Source organism: Candoia aspera, chromosome 4 (genome assembly GCF_035149785.1).
Source record: "Candoia aspera isolate rCanAsp1 chromosome 4, rCanAsp1.hap2, whole genome shotgun sequence".
Classification (NCBI taxonomy): domain Eukaryota; kingdom Metazoa; phylum Chordata; class Lepidosauria; order Squamata; family Boidae; genus Candoia; species Candoia aspera.
The window spans coordinates 20,980,120-20,994,407 of record NC_086156.1 but is presented as its reverse complement, the minus strand read 5'-3'; positions in this window follow the sequence as shown (position 1 = coordinate 20,994,407).

Here is a 14,288-nt window from a genome sequence, read left to right as displayed (position 1 = left end):
AGTAAGGTGAACATGTTGATTGACATCCACTGTAAGCTTGAGAGAGATCAGTATCTTGAACTTTGCTGAAAAGGCATCCCTCTCACACTCAGGTCGCCCATCACCAGTTGCTGCTTTTTGTTCAGACTTGGAAGTTTGGTGCAGACTCCATGCAGAACACTTCCAACCTTGCAGAATCTGCAGAAAGCAAATGCACTGCTGTCTTACCCAAGGTACATTTGGTGAAACCGAAAAAATAAAGATCTAGTGATAGCCTAGCCAGCGCTGGCTCTACTATTTGACAGAATGAGACTGGTCTCGAACATTTTGATGAGTGGGAATGTATCATTTATCCTTCCATGTTAGAGAGCGAAGTGTTTGAGGCCAATTCTCTTTAGGTTATGGGTTTTTTAATGTTAATAATATTTAGTAATAAGGTTATTGTTTATCTGGTTTCCAAATATTTATCATGATGCAGCAGAAATAATATGGCTTCTTTTGAAACATGAATGATGAATTTGATGGGCCTTGTTGCAAGTTTTCATTCTCCTAGGGAATTCAGTATGTCTTTCTAGAGATGAGCAACCATACATCATTGTTTTGATGAGGGAAAATCTTTGTCTTCTAGCTTTCCCTCCCCTGCATCCCTGAATGATTGTGCCACTTTCTATATTCTTTCATATAAAAAGAAAGACATGCTCGATTATTGAACAGTTCCATCAATGCCACTTTTACCTTGGAGACTTCAGAGTTGTCATAAGTATGTCACTACTATATTGGACATGTTGAAATATGAAGGAAGTACCAAATATATTGGATTTTGCAAAAGAAAAGAAAAGAAAAGAAGCCTGAAAGAAAATGCCCTGATGTGGAAAAGAAAATACCTGAAAAATTACAGGAGATAGGGCAGATAGTTTTAAGAGATTTGTTTAAAAATAGTTGACTGGGAAAAGACAGCTGTTTTCAGGAACTGTCAGTTGATGGTCCATCCCTATGTGTGCCTTTTTCCCTGAATCCGAAGTTACTGCACAGCCCTGTTAGGCAGCAAAATATAAATATTATATTTTTATGTTCTCAGATCAAAACATGAAATAACTGCTGAACAAGTTTTGAATTACCCAGAATGGTAAGTTATTGGTGGAAGAAACGCACTGCAGAAATATTTTGAGACAGCTTTACTACTTCCTCTCATCTCTCAGTCTTCTAAGTACTTCTTTTCAGCTGAAAAGTGAAAATCCTGTCTTGAAAGAAAATATTTCTCACAATGATATTAACTAAACTTGTTTCTCAGGACTGAATCGCTTTAAAATGTCTCTCATCTTTAAAAATGGAAACTTCTTTACTACTGCCTATAAAACCATAGCTTTACTAGTTTGCTCCAATATTTAATTGCATTTCAGCTGAAGAGACCATCAGCAAAGTGCACATGAAATCCCACTGTTAAATCTGATGCTCCTAATCTATAAAACCTTTACCCACAATTCCAATGTATTATGTATGATATCTCCTTTAGGCTATAAACAGAAAAAAGAAAGAAAAGCATTTCTATGAATCTGTATGGGACAAACTGTTAAAGCAAGGAAATTTTTCTCTAGTCTTCATTGTCAACCACAGATTCGTGGGTTTCGCTGTAAATAAATAAATGTATAACATGCTTTAGATATTGCCCAGCACATGTCCTTCAGTGTCTTATAGGCACAATGGGTTATTACAGTACCAGTTCCTTTCTTGTAAAAGCCAACTTAGAGAACAGCTTTGTTGGATATATTTCATATTTTTAATCAATATAACTTCTTCAGGTTTACTGAGATTTCTAGAAAAAGTCTGATAACATCTTTTCTGACTAAGAAATTGTATGAAAAGGCATAAACTTTCATGATATGCAGTTCTCAGAGCTTATGCCTTTTCATAAAATTGGTTACTTAGAAAAGTTGCTACCAAACTCCTCCTAATTTTTCACCACCAGAAATTAATAACAGTTCTCCTTCTCCAATGAAATTTCCAAAGATTCTTCCATTCTTTGTCATAATTAATGAAATAAAACATATAGAAATGTTTTCTTCAAGATACAGCAAAACAACCAAATGTTTATGTTCAACCAATTTTATTGTGGATTTTAGATACTCCATGGACATCACTCAGGCTTTTCCAGTATGTTACATATGACCCCAGTATGTTTCTGTCATTCAATAATGTTTTGAGCCTTGCAAGTGATTTTTGTTTAACCAATTGTTTTGTTGTTGTTGTTGATTATGAAGTGAGGTTAAATTTATATGCTGCCCATCTCCCATCGACTCTGGGCAGCCTTCCAGAAATAGCCTTTTTCTATAAAGTAAATGTATGTATATTACTGTTGGGTCTGGTGCCTGTGCTTGTTGCATTATTATTGTGTTATTGGCTGTTCTACTTGATTGTTTTATGTTGTAATTTCATTGTATTTTGGTTTTATCTGTGTGTAAACTGTTATAAATTGGCCTAAGCTGGCAATATAGAAACAGAATAAATATACAAATACGCTTGCATTTCTTCTCATTGTTGGCATTGTCTCCTGTTATAGCAGATTTTTAATCTTTATATTCATTGCTCCAGTCTTTTTCTCTTATTTGCTCCCCAGTTTGTCATAGCCAATTTTCCAGCTGTCAGAATGAGTCTAGACTTTGGTAATGGACTTGTCCATCTTCATCCCTCCATTGAGTATTAGCTTTTTTCACTCTCAATTCTCATCACCGATTTATCATTCCACCTGCCTTTCCCAGTCTCTTGTATATTATCAGCCACAGAATAACTGGTCTCACTTTTCTCTTCTCAAACAAACATTTTGAATTTAATTACTAAATGGAGAAGCTGACAGGTGTGTTCATTTATCTTGGAATAATAAGATGCTGTTCAGTTCAAGGGACAACAGCAAGAACCCAGAGATACAAAGTCAGTGGTTTACCAGAAAGTCTAGATCTGTTTTGAGATGCTAGAACAGTGCAATCCACTCTGTTAGACATTTTGTGAAGGTGTATTTCATTGTAGTGGAAATAGTATTATGCATAGTAAATGGTATTGTCTTGTTTAGATTGTCTTGTCTTTAATTACCTATAAGGCAACCTGAAAGTCTTTTCAGCTGAAGAACAGGGTAAAAATACTGCTGATATATCTCTAGTATAAAGTCACTTGACAATCTAGACATTGCTGCCTTTCTTTTGTGACATATGCCTATCTCTCATGACATACAACCAGTACATCTAAAGATGATGGATCACAAAACAAGGTAGCCAGCTCAAATCTCAGTGATCAAGCAGATTCACATAGGCAAAGATAGTTGTGTCCTACAATACTCTAGACCAGCCTTTCCAAACTGATAACTACCGAATCTATTGGTGCTGCAACTTCTAGAACTTGTAACCACTGGTATATCAATATATCTGAGGCCACATGGTTGAAGAAGTTTAGACAATTTAATTATGTTTACTGCTGTGAGCTGATACATAAGATGGAGGGCATATCAATATAGCAGTACAGATTGGACTCTTACTTATATAAAATGATGCTGAATCTGGGCAAGCCTTACTGCTAATTCCATAGGCTGGTTTCTAGAGTTGGAGATATATGTGTTCTGTATAGTGTCACACTTCCCATTAAGATCACATTCATTTTGGCTGGTAAACAAGTTCTACTTATTCCTGGAAGAGAGACACCTTGTGTGGGTGATAACAAGCATTAGCAAGTCAAGCAATTCACACATTGCACTGTTTGTGGGGCAGCCCTTGAAGATGGAAACTGAAACTGGTCCAGAATGTCTTAGCATAGGTGGTAAGTAGGACTCCTAGATGGTGCAACATCGCCCCTGTACTAAAACTGTGTTGGTTGCTGGTTATCTTCCAGGTTCAGTTCAAGGTGGTCACAATATGTATAAAGTCTTATATGGGTATGGCTCACATTAGTTGCATATAATCAAGTAATAACCACCTCATTCTTCAGTGGAGCAACTTTTTCAGGTCCTGCCATGGAAGTGCTTAGCATCAACCTCCTTTTCACCGTGGGCCCAAATTATGAAACAATTTATATTAAGGCTGACTTCTTCTTTTCTACAGTTTTGGAGGAGGCTAAAAAAACAAACAAACAAACAAACAAAATTATCCTATATAATATGCATCTGATTAATACTGAGTATATGACTCATTCCTGCAGTAAGATCTAATTCTTTCGGTTTATTAATCTTTTTTTCCTGGTTATTTCATATTCTGTCATTTTAGTTATCAGCCAAAATCCTTTCCACTTGTTCAATAATTAGATTGTAAATGGTTTCTGTACCATTTCTGTATACCAGAATATACAGAAATGAAACAATTCTGGTACTAGGCCAGATACATTATTTCTTTATGTTGTTCAGGTTCATAAAAGTATTTGGAATATTTTTAATAGTGTTGTTCACATAAAAATATCTGAGTAGTATAGTGCTGGTATTTGAAAATAATAATAATAACAACAACAACAACAACAACATAATGTTTTTAAAAGTTTTCATTAAATATGTATAGCATCCTGGAAAATACTTGTTCATTTGGTGCAATAATGGTTATAGTACTTCACTCATATTAACAATTTAATATTGAAACCACTGTTACTCCAACCTTTCTTAATATCAGTATCTTTAAATTTTTACATTTCACATTCCCCCCTCTCATCTTTCCCTAAAAAGGGAGCTGAAATTAAAGAAGCTTTTTCAAGCACATTCATAATTATTCTTAATTTCATTCACTAGGTATGTATCCCATTATGGATCTTAGAGCAGGACACAAGTAATTCAAACAACTAAGAATCTCAACTTAACTTCAGGAAGGTAACTGCATCATGTGACTATGATCTAGGATAGTGTTTCTCAACCTCAGCATCTTTAAGATGTGTGGATTGCAAGTCCCAGAATTCCCCGGGCAGCATTCTGCCTGGGGAATTCTGGCATTGAAGCCTCTTTATTATATTACAAACGGTAAAAAAACCCCACTCATATTCTCAAAATTGATTTGCAATAAAGGATGAAAGGCAGAAGGAGATGCATGGAAGTTGATATGATAGCTGTTTGTTTATTTATTTTCCAGGTTGTATGGGACTCTCCCATCAGAATGACTCTGAGCACTGTATAATTCCCCTTTCATAACTCAGGAGAAAAACAAAAGCACAACACAAATCATACAATCAATTAAATCACATACCTAAGACCCTGGGAATAAATCAGTCAGACCAGTTACAGTTAAAAGAGCTTTGATTGCTAGAGGGAATTGATATACATTTTGATCCAAGTTTATTTGTATTAGCTTTATATAAATCTTTATTTAAGTGAATATTATGTAGACGTGAGCCTCTGTTTTGATTGCCAAATAGTGCATCTATTAAACATTTTACTCTCCCCATTGAAATAAATGGCTACACATCAATACAATAGCTTCTAAACAGCTCATACAATGCTTACTTATCTTTCGTCATTCTAAAAATATACTTTGTCCTCATGCCATATCATGACAGCAATTTTCTTGAAAGTTATTTCAAAATAGTGCCATTTGAATATCCTTCCCCAACTCTAAATGTGATGGATCAGCTCCCAGACTTCTCCATCAAGCTTGGCCAACTGAAGAAGACAGCTGACATCAGATGACATGTAAAAGAGAGGAAGTTACAAGGATATTAAGCATGTACGATTTCATTAAAACAATGAGCTATTCCAACTAAGAAAATAAAAAACAAAACATATTCTGGCTAAATAATAGTTACATTTTAAGTGAAGTTACAGGCCTGGGCAAATCATATATCCTATATGTAAAATGAAAAACTATCTACTACTACATAAACTGTAAAGATCTATGTAGTAAACATAAATGATTGGTAAAGATCAGTGAGATAAAGTTTTATTGTAGCTTAATGTATCCTTAATCCTGATGTTGCAACAAATCTTAAACCATGAGTTAACATAAGTTTGTGATACGGTATTTAGGTATTATCTACACTTTCAAGAGAAGGCTAGCTAAGAAAACAACATAAATAATCCATTTTATAGGTAGCATGATTAAAACACATCAGAGGAATACGTTGTAAAATAAGAAATGCATAGAAAATGTTTTAAAAGAAAATTATATGTATATTATAATTGGTTCTTTTTGAAGAAAGGCAATTAATTCTTCATTTAATTATTAAACAAATACCTTGATTTAAGTCAATTATATAAATTGATTTTGTTAAAGTAAGAGGTTTATATATCCCAGTTTTGGTTCCTAAATGTGTTAAATACATCATATGTAATCCAATTTTTTTTCTTTTAGCTTATATAAATAATTCATTACAATAGGGAAGAGCAAAAGTTACAAAGATTGGATTTAATTTTATACAAATATGAACCAACCATATAGTCTAAAATAACAGTAAGAAGTTGAAATATCATATATAATGCAACAGTCTTATACATTTATTTATTTTGAAAAGAAAGAAAAAAATGTTTGGAAGTTTATATCATAGACATAATGACTCAAATTTGAGAAGATTACTCAATAATCTCTGCCTCCCTGTGAAAATAAAGACTAATTCTCAAGCAACACAGATCAGCAAACCACTAATCAAATCAAATGTGTGTAGATTTATCTTTCATGTTTCATGAATCATAATTAATTTGGTTACCCTCTTCCCTCTGTGTGAGGTATTCATAATCCTTGATCTATTGATAAATTTCAAATAGATTATGTGCCAGCAAGTCACTGTCAGTTCTTAGAGACCATACCGACAGAATTTCTCCATAATGATCTTTCTCTATTTGGTCTTTCAGATCTTCCAACGGTGAACTCACTGCCACTGTAACTGAGTCCAACCACCTTGCTGCTGGTCGTCCACTTCTCTTTCCTTCCACCTTTCCCAGCATTAGAGCCTTCTCCTGAGAGCTAAGTCTTCACATAATGTGTCTGACATAGGATAATTTGAGCCTGGTCATTTGTGTCTCGAGTGAGGACTCTGGATTCATTTGTTTGATAATCTATCTGCTTGTTTTCTTGGCTGTCGATGGTATCCTCAGGAGTCCTCTCTAACACCAAGTTCAAAAGTGTCAATACTCTTTGTATTCTACTTCTTCAAAGTCCAACTTTCACTTCCATAAAGTGTCACAGGAAATACCATGGCTTGCACGATTCTGATGTTTGTAGGTACAGACACATCACAACATTTAAATATCTTTTCAAAGGCCCTTATGGCTGCTCTACCAAGTGCTAGTCTGCAGCATATTTTTTGATTCTTGTTCCTTTACTGTTGATGATTAGTCCCAAACAGCAGAAGCTATCCACCAATTTTATATCTTTATTGTCAATTCAACACACACACACACACACACACACAGTGCACCCTGATTCCATGCTATTTCAGAGATCATGCTCAGACAGCAGAATGTCTTTCAGTAGTCTATGCTTTATTAAATATGTATAATAAACTATGAAAAAAAACCCTTTGGGAAATATATCTCTGATATCAATTGCTTACAATTTCAGAATGATGTCATCCAATTTTCCTGAACTCCCATTTTTGATGGGTTGAATCCAAAATTCACCTTCCACAAATCTGAAAGCATTTTTGGGCTACAAACGTTTGGTCCAGTAAAGCTCTTCTACCAGACGTCTGAAGATACAGTTGATTTATATTGGCCTTTCACAACTGGAGGTTGCCAGTTTGGGAGAAACAGATTAATTTGTTCTTTGATGGATGTCCATCATTCTGAAAAAAAGAGAGAGTTGTTCCATCCCAAAATCCTGTTTGAACATATCCTCCATTTTGGTTGATGCTGTTAATTTAAACCATGGTCTACCAGGCCTTTGAATGGCAAGGTAAGGGCTAAATGTCAAGACGTAGGTGGGACCAGAAGGAAAAAGTGGATGGAACGAAAACAAAAGCCAACCTTATTTATTTTAAATAATTATGTTAAATTAATTATAGTTTTGTATAAAATGCTACAGGTCTAGTCACATAATGAATTATTGTATTTTATAATAATTGTGATGTGGCTGGTTTTATGAGATTTTAATGTTTATGTTTGGAGCTTGATTTTATTGTAAACCGCCCAGAGTCCCTCTCTTGGGGGAGATGGGCGGTAATTAAATTTGAATGATAAATAATAAATAATAAAAAATAATAAATTAAAGTTAAGGTTCCTGTATTTCTGGAACATTCCATTTCATTCCCATTTTGGAGCTAGACCAGGTACAGAACACTGCAAATCACTTCCTGTTCTTGAAGGATTGCTTCCAGAAAACAGAATAAAAGACATTTCAGGAATGGCATTATCTCCTAATGCCATTCAGGAGATAAACAGAACATTCTGACAAATACCTGACTACAGAATTTTGCACATCTCTGATTAAATGCAGTTATGATTAATCCTCATGTTCTTTAATAATTCCCCATTCCACACACTTAAAACATTCAGCTTGGTGGCAACTTCTGGAGATGGGTTTAAACATTACATTCAAGGCTTTCAAAGGCTGCATAGAGGCATGCTTGTAAATTTCATTGCCTGGCTCTCTCATATGTAGAAGAAAGTATTGTTTAAGGTATTGATCTACCCTGATGTATTAGCACCTTTGTGAATATGTAAATATGTGAAAATCTTTAGCATATGAAACACATGCAAATACCATCTGCCTGGGCAAACAGGTTCAATTGTGGGCACAGTTGTCTTCACCAAGTAAAGAACTGCTCAGTGATTCCCAACTGCGTAATCTTATCCAATCTATCCGTAGACAAATATATGTATATTCTATCCTATTCTTTATATAACAGTGTTTGACCCATATTTGTTCTCTTTATCTTCTGGAATATTATATGGAATAAAATGTTAATCTGAATTATCAACATGAGTATGAAGATGAGAGAAGCACCTAGAAAAAGAGAACAAGTCATAGTGGGGACATTATTGGGTTATGTTAATGGATGGGTACATGTATCAGAAATGGAATGATGATATAAATTACTGCACATTTGCAACAATTTGATAGGAAGTCAGCTTTGAGCTTTTTTGGAAAGTAGTTTGTATTGGAATTTACTGCCCAGATGAACTAGATGAAACCACACAATGTGAGTGTGAGACAAATGAAGCATTAGGTTACAAATTCCAGTTGGTCAGGCCATGTGCTGTCCAGCATTATTTGACATGAAATGAATCAAGGCAGGTGAAACTAAGCGTATCAAAGGGGACTTCTCCAGAGGACCAAATGTGAAACATGTGCTTCATTCAATTGTGCAAAATCAGCTCAGATTGACTTCATGATGAGTCATTATACAGACAGCACCATTTCTGCTTGCCAGCTGCCTTGAACTAAATTACAGATCAGAATTAATTTCTTGTTTATGTGAAACAGGATCAAATACTTCTTTTTTAGTTGGACTAAATCCGTTTCAAAAAAGGATGGTCAGATGGTCAGCAATTTCATTGTATTAGAATAATTTTCCAAAATACTCAATCCATATGGATAAATGGCATGTTCATCTTTTTTTTTTAAGTCACTTTTTTGTTAGACTTTTGCAGCAAAAACTGCAAAGAGTCTTGGAACACTATAAAAACTAATACATTTATTAAAACAATTTTTTTTTGTGGATCACAGTCTATGGATAATTTCTGATGGACTGTGACCCAGAAAAACTTATGTGGCAATAAATGTATTAGAATTTAAAGTGTCTAAAGAGTGGGGCAGTATCTTTTCCTAGCCACTGTGACATTTTCTCCCTGTTTTTAAGGCTTGCAGGGAATGTGAGGAAGATATCACGGAAGGGAGCAGGACCATATTTTTTCACCTCTTCTTTGGAAATCTAGATCTTTCAAAACGTAAAATAGTAGAGGTATACATATTTTATGGGGCCATGCAAAACTTCGATGCTTTAATTCAAAGGGGATTAAATTTGACCATTTCTTCAAATCAGATCTTTAAATTAATTGGGGGATTGATTTGATGTATCTATTTAATTTGTTTTAAAGGTTTGATGCTTTAGTGCATATACATACAAAGTTTTTATCTAACTGAATTGTTGATTCAGATTGATGTGACTGAATAGATTATTTAAAACAGATTAATTAACTCTTCAGATTGATCTGATGTTTTGAACTGAATCCACCCAACAGGTCAGATTCAACTGGTAATGCAAACTGAAGCTTGAGTGATTCACACAGCCTATTTTGTTTATAAATTCATTTTAAAAAATCACAGCACTGAACTTTGGTAGGGTGATCTTGGGGGAATGTGGCTTACAATCCCCAGAAAAGACTGCAAAGAGATAAAGGGATTGTAAGCCACATTGTCTATCAGTTGAGAACTGAACTGTTAAACAGAGCTCTCTCTCTCTCTCTCTCTCTCTCTCTCTCTCTCTCTCTCATCTGAGAGCTCAAATAAGGAAGTGTAGAGAGAAGAGGGGATGGCATTGAAGGACAGATGAGCCGCTACCAAGGCAATGATCAGACAAGTGTGGCTTCAGCTAATTAAAAAAAAAACAAGTTTAAGTAAGCATCTCAGACGGATCCCTCTCTAGTTCACACTAAGATAAAGTGAGAGAGGTGGGGTTCACGTTCAGACTTGCAGGAGTCTGTTCTTACAGCTGTTACAATAAAAGTAGCCTTGACCTATGTGGCATTGGTTTCTTAGTCTGGTCAGTCTTACAGGGCTGACAGGAAAATGCGTAGTACTCACAGATTGTCTGTATATGCTTCTTCCCCCAAATGTTGACGATCAAAGCTAGGTGCACTGTATAAATGGCACAATGGCCTAATAGTTAAGTCCCAGAAAGGGGTTGAACTGCATGATATCTAATACTAACTATAATGGCGGCATGTACCTGCGGAGTCATAATACAAGGACAAAAGTGGTTGTATGCTGCCTCCTGGTGGTCAAGTAAAGTGTAAAACTGCAGGAATGTATACTGAATATATATACTGAATTATATATGGAGTCATGAAAACTCTAATATGATGGCATGACATAAGATAGCACCTTTGAGAGCTCAGACGAGGGAAGTATAGACTGCTCTTGAGTCACATGGAAGTTGATGTCCAAAACCGAATGTCTGGATATGAATGCATTATTTCTTCTATGAACCTGAAAGATGCTCCATAAGATATGCGTCAAATATAAATGTCAGTTATGAACACAAATTTCATGAATGATGACAGTTAAGGATGGTCTTTTTCTTGAGAATTTCAAAATGATGTGGCAGCTTACTTTTTTGCCCAAGTTTTTCATATTTAGTAGAAGAAATGGATTGAACTTTGACAAAGACTCCAATTTACATCATAGCAAGAGGCCCAATAAGGAAATTACACCCTTATATTTGTGGGTTATCAGCTTTCATTCCAAGTCATAAATACCAAACATTCGGCAAGTTGACTAGGAATTCTGGGCATTAGACACAGACACATCTGAAAGGCAGCAAGTTTTGGATGGTTGAATAAATCATTCTTACTTTTAATTTTTAAAATATATTTTATTGGTTTTTATAAAAGCAACAGAAAGAAGCTACTGTTTTCAGCCTGGTGGAACTTACAAGTAGTCCTTTGGCTGTATTTTTTGCCTTTGGACACTCCATGTTTCCTGCCACTGCTGTGTATGGATATGGGAAAAATATAGCTTTCCCTCAAACCCAGCTTAGATTTCAATTTTGTTATCTCTTTCACACATTTTAAAGTGGAGAAGGGGGACATTGGCCTTCTTGATTACTTCTAGGGCCAGATATGCTATCTGCATCATATCATAAATTGGTTTTGTCAACGCTTATTTGATTTGTTGCGTTAAACATTTGGTCCAATATGTCCACCCAGACAGAAATGGCATGATTTCATCCTAATAGATTCCTCTACATTCCCTGCCAAACAGATAGCTGTCTTAGTCTGTGAAGAAATAGATATTTTATTTTCTGGCAGGACCAGAAAACTTGCATTGGCTGTGTAGTTGGCTTATGAGAAATACAATGCTTATGTGCCTTCTCTTCCACCAGGAATTCATACTGATTTAAGATTTAAAACACTTTGCTAGAAATCATTCATGCTTACAAGATCTAACTGCCTAAGAAAAATGAAATGTCTTCCTAGTCAGCATGCCCTTAGGTTTACTGTCCTAGCATTTTTTCCTCTCTCTCAAAGAGGCTGTGTATAACAAACCAATATTTTAAAAAATGCTTTCCTAACCATTAAAAGTGCTCCAGGAATTGTTGACACATTTTCCATGATAACATCAAGAACTGAAGGCTTGCTGGAGATTTCATAAGCATTTCTATACCCTTAAGAATGACTTGTAGGTGCTGGGGACTATGCAAATGAGGTAGGCTGGATGTTAAGTTATTTGTCATGGATTTATATCCATTATGCAATTGGAAGTTACATTTTATTGCTGCAGAAAAAAAATCTCTGCCTGGAGCTGTTTGCGCCTGGGAAGATTTATAATAAATTAAAAATGGGGGGGGGGGAGTGGGGAGAGCCAGGGGGTTCACTTCAGACATCACAGAAATGCTTTGCCACCAGTTCTTTAGTGAAACATCTTTTGTGAAGTTGAGATGCTGGGTGCAAAAGGGCAGAGAAGAAGGGAGGAAATCCAGAAACTGGTGAGGGGGGAGAATTTCTCTTAATTTTCACTGGTCAGGGGCTTATCTGGGAGAGAAGCAACAGCTTCTTTCACAAACTTAGTTTGCTTACCACTGGAATTGATGGCACTGCAATCATATATCTTCAATCATATGGCACTTCAATCACATATGATGGTACTGCAATCATCAATTCCAATCACTGGAATTGATGGCACTGCATCACTAAAGCGCAGTCTAAGAGCATCCTTGTTCCCAAATAATGCCTTACTTTGGGAGGTTTTGTAGGGTTGAATGTGGTTATAGTGCATACTTTTACTTGTTCCCCTTATTTAGCCATAACATTACACAGACAGAGAAAATAAGCTGTGTGGGAAATTTTACTGGTGCATTGCAGGAGTGCTCTGGAGATGACAGAAACAGAGGTGCTAGGATCTTCTTGGCCAGGAGTAAGCCATAAAAAAGGAAGGAAGGAAGAAATGGTGATTATCACTGCATTTCTAAGTAAGCTCCTGGTCCCCCAATGGGGCCCATCTGCACATGGCATTTGGCCGATCCCAGATTAGCTCCTAACTCTTCTGATGCTTTACCATTGCATCTACTAGATAGCTGAGCTGATTTACTTCCAACTCAGTTGCAGTGGAGGAGAACTGCAAACTAAAGACACAACTGAAAACAAACCAAGCATTTTGAGGTTGGCTGTGAAAATTCAAATGTGAATGTGTTTGGGTTGGCAAATGAAAATGTTGGTGGTAGGAGGTCTCCTAATACAATTTGCTCCTCTGTTGGAAAAAAAGTATTAAAATGTGAGGTTCCAAATTCAAATGAGAGGGTAGGAAATGAATTCTTGGAACCAGGTTGAAAACAGCATTACACCAAACTGTGATGAAGATACTGGAACTAACAGAGTAGAATGGAGTATAGCACAGAATAGATATTGGAACTGACGAGATATTATTTGTAATGTCACAAAATGATAATGGGAAACCATCGTTTGTTTAAAGCAGTATCACAGACTATGATTTGGTATGGTGTCTAAATTGAGAAGCTATATTTTAGTCTTCTTCCACATCTTGGGATCACTGCAGTGGCAACAACTTGGTTTCCTACATACAGATACCTAAACTATTGTAAAGTGGTTTGATTTGATGGCTGACTGTGGACAGTATTAACAGATTTGATTTTATTTGTCCTTGTCTCCAGGCTGCCTTCCCTCATCCAGACCTTCTTTCAGAGAAAGAACTGCTGTTTTATAATGGATCCTATGAAGCTTTGGATATGTAGCATATGGATCGCATAGACCATTTCAATATCAAACTAGCCATGAATTGGGGGTTTAGGAACAATAATCTCCTGTGGTTTTTGGAATTGTTAATAATAACTACTTATGGATTCTTGTAAATTTTGATGGATGAAAAGATAGTTGTTTGAGAAGCACCAGAGGGGAAGGGATGCCTTTCCCACTCTGGGCATTCTCCAGATTTGTAGATTTCAACTCCTAGCATTTTCAGCAATGGCCACCTTCTGGGAGTGAAGACTAAACATCCAGAGAATATGCAAATTCAGAAATGGTGCATTAAACTTCTTCTTCTGTGGATATTAAAACAAAACAATACAAAGCATGCTAATTTCAAACAGGATGACAAATATTAAATGGTATCTTTAGTCCAAGACCATTTATGACAAGAACTGACATCTCTAGAACTTTCTATGGCTGTGTTCACACAACTTGCTAA